The following is a 14,848-nucleotide window of genomic DNA, read 5'->3' as shown; positions in this document are numbered from 1 at the left end:
AATGCGTTTATGGAGTGAAGTGCACAATTTTCAGAGCTTGCTTTAAACATTAGACACAGTACCATCTAAGGGACAAAAGCTGGTACTGCTGGTAAGACCGACATCTAGGTTTCCTTCAAATTTTCAATACTTCAGTTGTACAACAGCATTATTAAAGTTGAACTAGACAATAAAACTAGTAATTGGTTGTGATAACTATTCTATGTAGCTATGATGCTATTATTAATATCACATGATATTAACTCTAAGGGCATGTTCACATATTTGGCACATGCATGCTGATATTGAATTTTTGGGGTGGTCGGTATCATTTTTTAAGAATGCAGCAAGCTGAAGCTATAGCATTTTTGTTGGGTGTTTCTTTCAGAAGGCTTTCAATTAAACATTAAAAGTGCCTTATAAAATACTTGTACATTTAGGTGTTTTAGCAGCATCTGAAAAAAATAAAGGAAAACGAGATGTTCTCCTGCTCCAGCGGCTCCCATCCAGCGCTGGAGCCCCGGTGCCTGCCACTTAGAACCCAGAACAAGCATGCTGGTGGTTATGTGCCGTTCTATGTGCATGTGACCGCTCAGCCAATCACAGGCTTCAGTGGCCACTGAAGAATCACAGCTGAAACCTGTATTTGGTTCAGCAGTCACGTGCACAATGTCATCTACCGCTTCTCCTGGGTCCCGAGCAGCAGGCACCGTGCTCATGTGCTCTACGGGGAGCTGCTGGGGTAGCTATTTTACCTTCTTTTACACAATTCTCAGCCTAACTTTTTTTTAAGTTTTGGAAACACCTTTAAAACACATTAACCACAAGACATCACAATAACAGTTACTTAAACACCAGCACACTTCTGTCCTGTATCAGTCAATTAGACAATGAAAATATAACACAAGGAAGATTCCTTACACAGTATGAGAAGACATTTCAGCTTATTTATAGAGGTGTTTACCCCGGGAACCCACACACAAATATGCACTGGAACCAGATTTGCTGAGACGAGCATTTTTGGGCATGCATTCGTGTGAAGCTTCCCGAAGGGTGACACAGTAGGGCTCTGTGTCACACTGTTTCCATCACCCCAATTAACTCTTATGGGAGTTACATAAACAGTGTAAGGCAGCCTACTTGGCTGTTTCTGTAATTCCAGACGATCTCCAGCCACCACATTCATGCGGGCCATTGGCTGGGGTGGGGGTGGGGGGTCAGAACTAGAGAGAGGGGGTCCTAGAGGTGGAATTTGCATCTGTCAGACTTTCATGCCATATCTGTCTCAGATGGGAAACACTGTTTAGCACGATATCTATTTGTTCATTATAAAATGTGTTGTGCAGAGCTCTTTCCTGGAGTTTTGGAATTTTTTTTCCTGTTTCATGCCCACTAAATTCTATTGGAAGTTCTCTTTCACTTTTCCAGTTATACAGTACTAGCTGATATACCCGGCTTTGCCCGAGCTAATTTGGTACAGGTGTTTACTGGTTGTTCACATGGAAAATTTTGTGAAGCTGTGGCTACTTCAGAGGAACCAAGGAATAAAATATGTATACACCTAGAGGAGTGTTAGATTCTCCTCAGACTCCATGTATTGATATCCCTCTGCAGAATTTACCACCCCTCCCATTCTCCTCACTTTTTACCCTTAAGGATTCTCCTCAGTATATACATATAGAGGTGAGGTAAATTCTCCTCAGTATATAAACATAGATGTGACATAGATTCTCCTCAGTATATACACATAGAGGTGAGGTAGATTCTCCCCAGTATATACACATAGAGGTCAGTTATATTCTCCTCAGTATATACACACAGAGGTGAGGTAGATTCTCCCCAGTATATACACACAAAGGTCAGTTATATTCTCCTCAGTATATACACACAGAGCTCAGTTAGATTCTCCTCAGTATATACAGATAGAAGTCAGTAAGATTCTTATCATTATATACACAGAGGGGTCAGTTAGATTTTCCTCAGTACATACACATAGAGGTCAGTTATATTCTCTTCAGTATGTACACATAGAGGTGAGGTAGATTCTCTTCAGTATATACACATCGAGGTGAGGTAGATTCTCTTCAATATATACACATCGAGATGAGGTAATTCTCCTCAGTATATACACATCGAGGTGAGGTAGATTCTCCTCAGTATATACACATCAAGGTGAGGTAGATTCTCCTCAGTATATACACATCGAGGTGTGGTAGATTCTCCTCAGTATATACACATCGAGGTGTGGTAGATTCTCCTCAGTATATACACATCGAGGTGAGGTAGATTCTCCTCAGTATATACACATAGAGGTGAGGTAGATTCTCCTCAGTATATACACATAGAGGAGCATTAGATTCTCCTCAGAATATACACATTGAGGTGAAGTAGATTCTCCTCAGTATATACACACAGAGGTCAGTTATATTCTCATTATAGATACACACAGGTCAGTTATATTCTCTTCAGTATATTGGCCGGCCGAGCGCTTTTACGTTGCGGGAATACGACCATGTGATCTGATGCATTGGATCACAGTGTATATTGGCCGACCGTGAAAACGGCGGGCTGATATACGCTCGTGGGAAAGAGCCCTTCAGGTGTGGAATGGTTAAGCTGGCTGGGTGTGGTGTTCTCCTGCTAGCCAATCCCCCGGGTCTTTGCTCACATATATACCTAGCTTCTGTCAGTGTCTGTTTATTGTTCAGGGTGAAAAGTCATGTATCTTTGTCCGTTGCAGCTTGCTGTGTGACTAGTATCCTGTTGTCTGTTCTGTACAGCTTGCCGTGTGACTTGTGTCTTGTTGCTTCATGTCCATTCTTACGTTTATATTCTGTCAGGTTTATGTCAGTTTGTCTCTGCTTTATCCTGCTGAGTTTGTTTGCCATATATGGGCTAGGGTGGCCCTTAGGGTCCTCTGATATATGTTGTCTTGCTAGTGTAGGTACGCGCAAGACAACGAGGAGCTTTGATCGCGGCTTGCGGGCTTAAGTATTTTGGCCAATATATGAACCAATACCTTGAACTTTTATAGCTATATCATCTGCTTATAGGTATGGCAAGGTGAGTGTTTTGGACATTTGTCAGTCCCAGTGTTGTGTCTGTCCGTCAGTCCAGTCCACAGTATGCAGTTCTCTGTCCAGTTGATGTTTCCGTCAGCACGTCCAGTCTGTAATCCGTCTTAGGTCCCTGTTTTTGTGTTATACCCAGACCCATTTGGGCATGTTCGTGTTGGCCCTGTGCTTATTTGCCCACAACGTAACAATATACACACAGAGGTCAGTTATATTCTCCTCAGTGTATACACATAGAGGTGAGGTAGATTTTATTGATTATACAAATTGTTTCCCTAGGCTTTATGGTTTCTGAAAAAAGAACTATGTCATGTATGGCAGATTTTTATACAGTTTTTCACTTTTAGAATTTAATATTGAAGTTGCGACCACTTTAATTTTCCTATTTAGGATGAAAAGAATGGTAGTGGCAAATTTCTGCGGTAGAGATGTGTGTTATTAAAAACATTAAATAGGGGGTCACTTACTTTTGCACTTAGAATTGAATAATCAAGTTGTGACTACTTTAATTTTCCTATCAGTACCGAAAGAATTGTCCTGCCAAATTTCACGTTTGTACGACACCGGGAAGTTAGAGAAGCAGTGGTTAAACAGTTAGTCAGTGAGGGTTTTCGTCTTTATATAAAGATATTGCTTTAACCCCTTGAGTGACACGCCCGGAAATTTTCCGGGTTGAGCTCCACTGCTCATAGCGACATAGCCCGGAAGATTTCCGGGCTATGTATCACTATGGGAGCTGCAGAGCACAATGCCACAAGCTGTGACATTGTGCTCTGCCTGCACTGTCCCACAGAGAACAAAGCAAGGGCTATGAAAAACCAGCAGAAGATATTGCCGATATGCCGGCAATCTCCTGCTTTGTTTACAGATTGCCATAGAGACCATCGGCTTGTCAGAACCAAGCCGATGGTCTCTGTCGCAGGGAGAGCTTGGTGCTTGGCTGTGAGAGGACAGCTAGGTACCTGCTCTTACAGCAGAGATCAGAGAAAACCTCCGATCTCTGCTGTGTTAACCTTTTACATGCTGCAGTCTATGTGACTGCAGCATGTAAAGGGCTGTCACTGCAGCATGTAAAGGGCTGTCACCATTGGACCCCCGGAATGTGATCAGGGGTCCTGAATGGGTCCCTGTGGAAGTCCCCTAAAGGGACAAAAAAATTAATAAATAAATAAAAAAAAGTAAAAAAATTATAAAAAAAATAATAAAAACACCTGTCTCCCTTAACTTTGTAAAAAATCAAAAATATAATCACACATGTGGTATCCTTGCATCGTAATGACCCAGAGAAGGAAGTTAATACATTATTTAACCCCTTAATGACATGGCCCCTTTTTCTCTTTTTTCCCCATTTTTTTTCCTTCCCCCTGTTTAAAAAATCACAACTTCTCCCGCAAAAAACAAGCCCTTATATGGCCATGTCAATGGAAAAATGAAAAAGTTATGGCTCTTGAGACGCAACTGCAAAATTAGTTGAAATTCAATGATTAGACCATTTTAAAAAAACCTGCCCTGGTGGGCACGACAGGGTGGTAGGAAACCCGCCACTCAAGGGGTTAAAACATAGATTGTGCGCAGAAATGTAAGATTTTAAACATCATTTGCCAACTCCTTTTTTGCTTATCAGCATGATCATTTTATGAAATATTCGGTTCCGATGATTTTTCCTAGAGAGTGCTTTAGGGAATTACAAAACTGCACAATACTTTCAAACCTCCGTAAATCATTCTAACATTACTACATATTAATGTTACTTTATTGTCATGAGTAATTAATTAATGACCTCAATAGAATTATTAAAAACTTACACTATCCATGTAATCACGTTGTCTTGGCCATATTGATGCTGATTCCAATCTACAATTTCCAAGAAACGAACACCACCTAATTATGGAGAAAGAAAACATTCTATTTCAGCAATGTATTATGTGGGACAAGGCATATAAGAGGACATACTTGCTTCAACAGATTCAAAATGATTAAAAGGACGAGTCAGTTTTATTACGTAGCTTAAAAAAGAAAAGTCTGATGACACCACTAATAACACGCATGTTATAAGTATTACGTTTCCAGTAGGACCAGCAGTGGCCGTGTATAGCTGCGTCCCTTTCACTGCTTTACCCTTTACAGAAGCACCCTGGTCACCCGCTGCGCATAGAACTTGCAGCAAGGCCCCATTTAATTAGAAAGGGTCAGCTGTAGCTCTTGCAAGATTGGGTTCCTGGAACTACGCTGTGGGGTAAACATGATAATGGGATGCAGTGCTGCAGCCTCTTCAATCTGCCAATCAGTCAGATCCCCAAAAGTCGGACTTTCGCAGATTATCTATTTCACTGTCTGAGCCAGCAGAACTGTATGTGCAGGCCACATCCTGTTCTGATAACCGTTATCAGAATATGCAGCTTGATAAAAATGCACGGACATAACCTCAGAGCACATTTTACTTAGCTCGCATGTAACCTCAGGCGTCATTTGACGACACTCTGCTCACCCCGCCCCTGCCCCCTTCATCAAATACCTAAGATGTCGCCGCATTCCACTTGAAACCATGTGATGTCGGGCGTCCATGACGACAGAAGCTCACGAAGGACCGGATGTAAGAAGACCTTAATTCGTCCACCCAATCCCATGCTTTGATTCCTAATCACGTATTGCTCCTGGCATGCCCATAAAGGGCAGTTAACTCATAATGCTATAAAAGATGCTATACACCTACTAATAAAGCAGAGTCCAGGAAGACTTTCTACAATGACAGTCTGTCTCTGTGTGATTTCTTCCATTGCACGCACAATCTCTCAACGTGAATCAGGAAGGGTGCAAACATTCCTATTGATTACGCCGTGGATCCCAAATAAATCCACGACAGCTGGCGCCCTATGTGGGGCCGTGGTCGATTTGGATCCGGACGCGACCGGACCTTGAAAGGACTCAGACACATGAAGCAATCCTAGGACCTGACTGGCCCAACCAAAAATCTGAGCACGTTAAGATAAATTAATTATCTATACCTGTGTGGCCAGTTCCAGGCTTGTCTGTGTGACCGTGCCCCATCCGGTCAATCCAGATCCATCAGACAGGTACCTTAAGTCTTGACCATGCAACACAGAACCTGTCATATTTTAAAAGGAATGGTTTGCATGCCTGTTGTATGGCAGTACTGGTTAATCGGCAGAGTCAACAGACTCTCCAGGGGGAGGGTAAAATTTATTGAATTTGTCCTGGCAGACTGTTCTCCAGGGGAGCAATAGTTGACTCCGGGGAGATAGAGGGTACTGCCAGATGGTGTTAGGGTTGAAATAGATCAACCTGGTTGCTCCCGGGAGGACAATGAGACAACCCCAATTGTACTAGTGCTCCGTCTATGTGTATGCCCTGCTCAATCTGTAAGAAGGGATGCTGTTGGCAATAAGTACGAATTGGGTGGGTTATAGCCAAGATTGATGCACCGTACACAGTGGCTCGTTGTGAGTTTTGCCCACTGGTAGAGGGCTGTCCGCAGGTTATGTGTATAGGTTAAATGTGGATTATTGGATCCCTTCTAGTGAAGGCAGATTGCTAAACTGGGTTGCTGCTGAATTGTTTGAAAGTTCAGATATATTGTGCCCGGCATCGGAAGAGTGTCCACTGAACGTTAATGTGATCGTCATACAGGAGATAGGCTGTCTATACCTTGACGATCAGTTGGTGAGAGACCCGCCTAGTTGCTCCTGAGAAATATGGGGAACAAACATAATGGAAAGAAAGGTTACAAGGCATGAAATTTGATGGCAGAGAGAGAGAGAGAGAGGATCAATACGTGATAATAGATATATATACAGTGCAAGAGGGTGATTGTGTCACCTATAGATATATAGGAAAAAGGCGTATAATACTAGGTAGATAGATATGGATGTATATGTGTGTATATATATATATATATATATATATACACAAATGGTTAACCGAGCTTGCTTTTAGTGAGAGAAAGACTGTTTACTTGAAGCTGCGGGCTGAGACAACCCCCCCTCCTTGTCTCCTAACTTCTCAGGGTCTCATGAGATAAGAACGGAGAGAAGAATGTGATACTAACCTTGGAGAGTAGCTTTGTTTTTTTTTTATTTGAAACTCATAATGAATCTAATGAATTATACTGTCTTAGAAGGCAGGAAAGATAGGAATTTTAAGGTACATTCTTGCTGGGGTCTGAGGTCACAAATGGACGTTCAGTGATGTACTAAATTGTTAGAGCAAGTGGGGTGTCAGTAAACAGGAGCATTAAACCCCAGCGGTAGAAGAGGAAGCAAGTTCATGGAGAATCTGTGGACAATTATGTGACAAATGACTACTACTGTTTGTCTTGTATGCCTTGATGTTATGTAATCTAATCTTTGTTGTACGTTTTAGTCTCCTCCATACAAGTGTAAGAAAGAATACAAGGGTTAAAAATGCAGAAAATATTGTGTTGTCAGAAACTCCTAGCATATGTTTTCTCTTATTTACGAGTTTAACTGCAGGGAATAGTTAAACTAAAACAACTTTGTTCAGTCTGTGTTTCATATTCACAGAGAGATAACAGAGTTATTTTGCAAAGGTGGGAGCTGTCATTCTCGAACTTAACTCTTTGTTCAGGGTGAAAGACAGAGAAGGTAACCAGCTACATAGTCCACCATGCACACCGGAAAATACATCTGTTTGCTAAATCCCCAAATTCAATTCCAATCACATACAGTGTTAAGTAGTCACAACTGTCAGTAAATTTACAACATAGTAGTTACATATTAGACGTTAGAAGTTCCCTGTCTTATCAGGAATGTCAGTCAGAGGGAGGGGAGGGGATCTGAAACATCACCATACCCAACGCATTCCAAAGACACTAGTGTTTAATATAGCATATAACCGCTTCAATAAATAAGGAAGAGAGAATAATATCTCAGTCACTCAGCAAACTTTTTCACGCAATTTGTCAAAAATAGCACTGATTCTCAATCTCATCTTAATAGAATCATGTACTTTATAACAGTATAACACCTCAATGCCTTTAAACTGATTTCTGTTTGTTAATCACACTCCTTTTCTGTGTTCTGCCTGTTACAGCCATATCTGTATGTCCTGCTGTGCATCCTACTACGTGAACTGCCCTTCTCCCTGCAGCCAAGGGTCAGTTCCCCTTTCTCTGTCTTGTGTGTGATGTTTGTGTGTGTGTGGGGAGACAGACTTGACTGCATGGATGGATGAGAGTTAATGATCCATGTTCAGGCTGTGATTAATGTAAAATGTGTGATGCAGCTATTGACTGGGGATAAAAGTTTTTTTCACCCCTTTGCATAAGACTTTACTTGTTTGTAATGTGAATTTGAAGACTGCAAATTCCAAATGAAAGCATAGAGAAGTAGGTGAACAGCTAGGATCAAAGCGGTGGAGCTAGATGATGTAAAAGTACGTAATGGGTCATTCCTTTCTTGTCCACAAAGGAGGGGATGAGAATCTTGGGCAGCCAGGAAAATTTTTTTGTCTCAAATTCGATGAGATATTGCAGGCAGGATTAGATTAATAATGAATTTGCTTAAAGGATATCCCATTTCAAATATGGATAGATGTTTGTGGATTATTGTGCCCTGATATAACTCATGTCTCTGTTATTGGCGATGACATCCTACAAGCCTTATCTGCATCCATCAAAGATACCAGGGTGAGGATTGACGACTTCACACCGGATATGCAGTGGTCACACAACAAGATGTCCTAAAAGCAGAATGTCTCCGCATGTCACAGCACAAGAAGCGGAACTGAAGGCCCTCACTGGGGCGTGTAGAGTGGCAGAAGGTAAGACGGCAAACATTCACACTGATTCCCGGTATGCATTTGGCATAGCTTATGATTACGGCCCAATATGGAAGGCCAGACACTTTCTTACCTCAGCAGGACAGCCAATTAAGAATGGTGCAGCGGTGCAGAGTCTCTTGGAGGTCCTACTTCTACCTGACAAAGTGGAGAGCTCACACCAATTCCTACACTGGAGAAGCAAAAGGCAACGCCATCATAGAAAGCACAGCAAAGGCAGCGGCCCTCAAGCCGTGGAAGAAAAGAAGATACTGACAGCCTAAGTCAGAGACAAAACTTTGGACATTGACAAAACTTTGGACATTAATATGCTAAGGACTTTACAGTTACAAGCCAGCAAGGAAGAAAAGGAAAAATGGACTAAAAATGGGAGCAACAGAACAGGACGGCATATGTCAAACAGTCAACAGAACTTGCCTACCACGGCACCTGTGCCCCATAATGGCCCAACTGATGCACGGAAAGACGCACCTATCAAAAGCAGCAATGATGTCGGTGCTTGAATGAGGACGGGTGACTCCTGGGTTCTCTGTAGCTGTTGCATCATTTGTCCAGTCTTGCATGATCTGTGCCATAGGCAACCCAGGGCACAAGTAAAGTTACCACAAAAACACTTACCTAGACCACTCTACCCATTCCAGAGATTGCAAATTGACTACATTCACCTCCCACTTGTTGGAAAGTATGAATATGTGCTTGTTGTTGTTGATATCTTTTTAGGTTGGAGGCCTACCCTATTACCAAGGTAAATGAGCAGGTAACCACACAGAAGCTCATGAATGAAGTAATCTGCAGATACGGAGTACTGGAAGTAATTGACTCAAACAAAGGTACACACCTCACAGGTGAAATAATGCAACACTTCATGTCTGCTCTGGGTGTATCCCAGGCCTTTCACACACCCTACCATCCACAGAGTAGTAGGAAAGTAGAAAGGATGAACGGTACCCTGAAATTTAAGATACAAAAGGCAATGGAGGAAACAGGCAAACCTTGGACTGAGTGCCGTCCATTAGCCCTTTTTTGCTCAGTTAGGTGCATACCTAGCAGCAGAGGAAAAAATAAATTTAGAACACTGTCGTAGTTTTCGCTACGACTTTGCTTCACTTTTACCTACAGTGCACCCTGCTCATGCCACTCAACGGGCCAGCGTTACAACACCCCCTGTCCAGCTATCTTGCTGCCTCTAGAGAAATGAGGGAAAAGTGGGAATAATCACCTGATAGTTTTTTTCCTTTCAGATTGATAGACATGACTATGCACTAGCTAGCCTTGTCTCCCACAGGCCCCTATCTCGTCATGGCCATGGCTTCGGTCTCCCATGGAAATACACACCTGTCACAAACAACTGTGGTCGCTAGTCACTGGTCTGCACCAGGATTTAGCATCACGGCAGCCACACACACAGAGCTGCCTGATTTGTGCACAGACCAATGTGAGTAAGTCTGTATAGGCTCCCACGCAGTGCACCCCTCGTCCTGACTACCTGTTCCAGCATCTTCAAGTAGACTACTTCCAACTGCCAAGGGTGGGCAGGTATAAGGTCGGTCTGGTCTGCCTAGACCTGTTCTCAGGGTAACCAGTCTGGCATACCCACCCACAAACGCCACCAACAAAAACTGACCTCTGAGGTGGTATCTAGGTACAAGGTACCGGAGACAACTGAGAGTGACCAAGGTACTCCCTCCATGGGAGACATGATGCAGAAAGTAATGAAAGTGTTGGGAATCGAACTGGCCTTTTATGCTCCGTACCATCCACAAAGCAGTGGTAGACCAGAAAGTTTAAATGGTGCCATAGAAACCACAATCCAGAAGACCATGGTAGAGTTCAGTAGACCATGTACGAGTGCCTCCCCTTGGTACTCTTCTCCGAAAGGTATACACATAACAGAAGTGGCCTCAGCCCAATATGAGGTACTTTTTGAGTCGGCCCCAAAGGTTAGGATTGTATTTACCGTGATAATTCCAGATGCAGCATGGTAGCTTGACAAACTGTGTTATTGCTCTCACAAAACACCTAACTAATGTATATTCTCGAGTGTTTTTTTCCCTTTCAGATTCAGAGATTGACACAGGGACCCATGACCTGCTCCCCGGAGATTGGGTCTATGTGAAAAAAATTGTTAGAAAACACTCATTTGAGCCCAAATACGATGGTCCTTACCAGTTAAACTAGATGGGAGAAACTCCTGGATCTAGGCCTCCGATTGCAAGAAGGCTCTGCCTCCTAAGGATACAATGGCCATAGAGACTGGCTATTCTGACCGCAACCTGTGGTTAGAATGGATGAAGTACAATGCAGGCACACACAACCAGACTGGTTGTTATGTCTGTGGCAGTGCTAGAACTGTCACTTTTGAGCTCCCAGAGGACCATGAGAACTGTTTTCTCAGCCTCTATACCAACACCACCACCAATAGGTTAGGCTGTGAAAGATGGAAAACAGAGTACCCTATTATTACTAAAGTACTGCGCCCAGGGGAGGGGATTGTGATATACCCAGGAAACTACACCTGCTTTGTCAATTATGGCAATGGTAGATTCCTAGGGAATCCGAGGTACTGCGCCTCCCGGAAAGATGGAACCCCAGCAAGAGGACAAGTCCAGTCCCTAGGAGATGTCTATTGTGTGTTTGGTGACGGGAAGATACGCACCAGACTTGGGGACTGGACTGGAGAATGTGCCCTTGAGAAGGCCTTAATGCCCCTACACAGACTACTCGACAATACAGATGCCTCAGAGAACAAACCCCCACACCAAACAAAAAAGAGAATTCAAGACCCCAGGAGGTAGCTTTGACCCCCACGTGTACATAGATACCACAGGGGTGCCTAGGGGGGTATCAGATGAATACATAGCCAGGGATCAGGTTAAAGCAGGATGGGAGTCGATATTTACCATTGTCATTGTTAATAAAAATGTAGATTGGATAAACTTTATCTATTATAACCAACAGAGATTTGTAAATTACACCAGAGATACCTTACAGGGAAATGCTGACCAGCTAGCACCCATGGTAGTAGAGCCCAAGTGGGGATCGCTGTCTTGTGTGTATTAATTATCTTTATTGTTGTAGCTTGCTGTATAATCCCCTGTGTTCGGAGGACCTGTGAAACTGCTGCTGCCAGTGCTGCCCCAACCATGAACCTGCTGAACGTGTCCTCAAAGAATGTAAACAAGCCTCACACCCCCTTGAAGCCTCTGACTCCTGTCTACAACAGACTCCAGCCTTAGGACCTGAACACCCTCCTTGGGATTATGAGTCAGTGACTATGGAGGACCAACGGGCTAGCTGTGGTCCAGTCGCAAGGGCTGTGAAGAACCCGTGATTGGCTCGGAGAGCTTGCCTTGGTTGGCTCGAAGGGCCTGCCTAGATTTGGGTTGCCGAGGAGTGTCCACTGGTGAGGACTGTGGGAAAGTGTAGAGACAGTTAGTGAAACAGACAGTTTCAAGGGGGGTTTGTGGAGGATATATAATGTAAAATGTCTATTTCACTGTCTGAGCCAGCAGAACGGAATCTGCAGGCCATATCCTGTTCTGCTAACCGTTATCAGAATATGCAGCTTGAAAGAAATGCATGGATATAACCTCAGGGCACATTTTAGTTTGTTCGCATGTAACCTCAGGCGTCATTTGACGACACACCGATCACCCCGCCCCTGCCCCCTTCATCGAACACCTAAGATGTCCCCGCATTCCACCTGAAACCATGTGATGTCAGACGTCCATGACGACAGAAGCTCACGAAGGACCGGATGTAAGAAGACCTTAATTGGTCCACCCAATCCCATGCTTTGATTCCTAATCACGTATTGCTTCTGGCATGCCCATAAAGGGCAGTTAACTCATAATGCTATAAAACATGCTATACGCCAACTAATAAAGCAGAATCCAGGAAGACTTTCTACACTGACAGTCTGTCTCTGTGTGATTTCTTCCATTGTGCGCAGTCTCTGAACATGAATCAGGAAGGGTGCAAACATTCCTATTGATTACGCCGTGGATCCCAAATAAATCCATGACAGCAATATGCCATGTTGTTACAGGAAGGGAATACCCCTTTTAACCTGTTGAGCACCATGCACATGTAATGCGTTGTACACTTATAGCACATACTCCTGAAGAGTTTAGCTCACAAGCAGCAGATTTGTTATGAAAAGTTCAGCGGCCGTCCCATTCATATGAATAGTGCCAGCAGAAGCAACCCCATTCAGCTTTATAAATCTTTGCAATCAGTCTGCCATGCTAAAAGTGAAGAAAGTGACATGAATTGTTAAAAAGCTAGCAAAATATATAATTTCCTGCTATGTACAAAATGAAGGTAATTGTGTAAGTCTGGCCATATATATTAGATAGCTGTCAACCAAACGCTCCTCCACTTATCTCTTCTAACCTCCCTATACATGTGCACAACTTGGTGAGCTGGCATGTGCTCTAAAGATAGGGGAATAATTTGTTACCGGACATCTCTGAGATTGCTAATCTCACCAGAAATAAAAGGATCTTGAATGTTGAAATCCAGCTGCCCGATTCTTATCTCCCCTGACATCTGCCGTCAGAGGAGAGTCGAGTGCTGCCATATACATTAAGTGGTCAGACAGTCGTGTAGCCAACATTAGAGGCATAGACTGCAGGACTGGAGCTCTGGTGCAATAGATTTACCTAGACCCGATCTAGGAGATGACATTGCACTGTTAAGGATCATTATGCAATGAACACATTACATATACACACACTAGGATATGCCATCCCTGTATTATTAGTTGGTGTATATCTTCTGGGACCCCTTGAATGGAGGGCAGCAACACTGGTGTGGCGCTGTGTTCCAGTTACTGGTGTCCTGGTCACCCGCTGTGCAGAGATGTGCAGCTTGGCTCCATCTGATGGTATATCCCAGCAATAAATAATGACTTTACAACCTCTAAGAATGATTTTGTGTTATCAGAAAACTGACCACCTATTTATTACATTACAGTAAAAGTCGCTCTACACTCCCTAAAACCTCCCCTTTACTGTCTGCATGGTGTGTCGCTGCTCTCGCATGTATAGGGCAATGACGGCCTTGGAATCCTCTAGCTCGTCCACTGATGGACAATCATACTACCCAGATTCATTTGTGGATGGAAGCTTATATGATCAGAACGTTGACATGAAAGTTTGAAGGGAACAGGATAGTAAGAAGCAAGAGGAATGAATAGTAACCATAAATGCACCAACTAGAAGCATGCAGAAAAAAAATGGAAGACGAGACTATTCATAGACGTCCAAATCAAATGGATAGTGATCCCTAAACTGATACGCTCATTTATGCTTCCCTTGCCTGAGACTGCCCTCTATCATAAACTGGCACAGATCACTGCAGTCGGCATGGCTTCTGCCAGCTATATTTAAGAGGTTGTACCACCACTGAAACCCCCACCAATTCCAAGAACGGGGGTCCCATGTTCCCCTCCTCCACTTCACTGTGGGCTTACTATACCCCCCTAAGTGAGGAGGAAATTTAATGGAGTGGCGATCATGCTGCTCCATTCATTTTCAGTGGGACTGCCGGAGAAAGCAAAGCACTTGTACTCGGCTACTACCGTCAGCCTCATTGAGACCCCTACTGATCACACGTTTATCACTGATCATATGTATAGGTGATAAAAGTGTATTCTGGCACAACCCCTTCAATGAAGTGATACAGTCACAGTGCCCCAAATTACAGAAAATTCAGCATGTATCAAAAATTAGCAGTATGAAAACTATAACTGGAATATGTGTGGAGGTTTGAAGGTCATTGCATTATTGCTTGAGATGTAACTTGGGTCACTTAATCCTGCTGTTTTCTATGTGAATGTCCCTTTAGTGAATCCTGAAAGAGTATTCACTTCCACTGCATAGAAAACTGGGACTGATTAAGCAATTTGGAAAACCAATTGATAGAAATTCTGCAGCATTTCTGCATCTGAAATCTAAATTTCCTGAAGTTGGTGA

The 14,848-nt window shown here is 43.2% G+C and overlaps 1 protein-coding gene across 1 annotated transcript in view; it reads right to left on the bottom strand.

The window, feature by feature from the left end:
- Positions 1–4,917: 4,917 nt before the first annotated feature.
- Positions 4,918–14,848, bottom strand: part of SCAF8 (SR-related CTD associated factor 8) — a 585,772-nt gene continuing 575,841 nt past the window's right edge. Inside the window, exon 22 of the mRNA XM_066596059.1 lies at positions 4,918–4,934. The gene's annotated coding sequence lies outside the window, so the exon portion shown is untranslated. The remainder of the gene's footprint in view (positions 4,935–14,848) is intronic.

This window comes from Eleutherodactylus coqui, chromosome 3 (genome assembly GCF_035609145.1).
Source record: "Eleutherodactylus coqui strain aEleCoq1 chromosome 3, aEleCoq1.hap1, whole genome shotgun sequence".
Taxonomy (NCBI): domain Eukaryota; kingdom Metazoa; phylum Chordata; class Amphibia; order Anura; family Eleutherodactylidae; genus Eleutherodactylus; species Eleutherodactylus coqui.
Note: the sequence above shows the minus strand (reverse complement) of the source record. Positions and strands in the feature narration are given on the sequence as shown.